This window comes from Arachis ipaensis, chromosome B09 (genome assembly GCF_000816755.2).
Source record: "Arachis ipaensis cultivar K30076 chromosome B09, Araip1.1, whole genome shotgun sequence".
Lineage (NCBI taxonomy): Eukaryota > Viridiplantae > Streptophyta > Magnoliopsida > Fabales > Fabaceae > Arachis > Arachis ipaensis.
In genome coordinates, this window is record NC_029793.2 from 145,505,380 (window position 1) to 145,505,951 (window position 572).

A 572-nucleotide genomic window follows, 5' to 3' on the forward strand; every position below is an offset into this window, starting at 1 on the left:
TTAATAATAATAATAATAATAATAATAATAATAATAATAATAATAATAATAATAATAATAATAATAATAATAATAATAATGGATACAATGGAACAAGTCAATGCATACTAAGTTTAATTGAATAATTCCAGTTCATTGTATAATCATTATTATATTGAATAATGAATAAATATCATAGCACATGGTCTTAATTATCATATAATTTCGCCAATAAATAAATAAATAAAATGGTTGTTATCATATTGCTTTTCGATTCAACCTACCTAAGCCACTTACTTTGACAAAGTGATCAACTTAGCAAAATGGTTACAACTTTCCAATTTCATTATTAAAAATATTGTGCACAAAAAAAAAAGTCATAATAAAAAATGTTGTTTAATTTATATTTTAAAGTATATTTTGCATTTTAATATACGATTAATGATACGTGTACACCAAAATCAGCTACCAGTATAAAATACATATTGAAATATAAATATATATTGAAAATAAATTAAAAATCACATGTATTTATACACAAATACATTGGTGGCTGATTTTAGTGTACAAATAGCATTTTTGTATAGAAAATA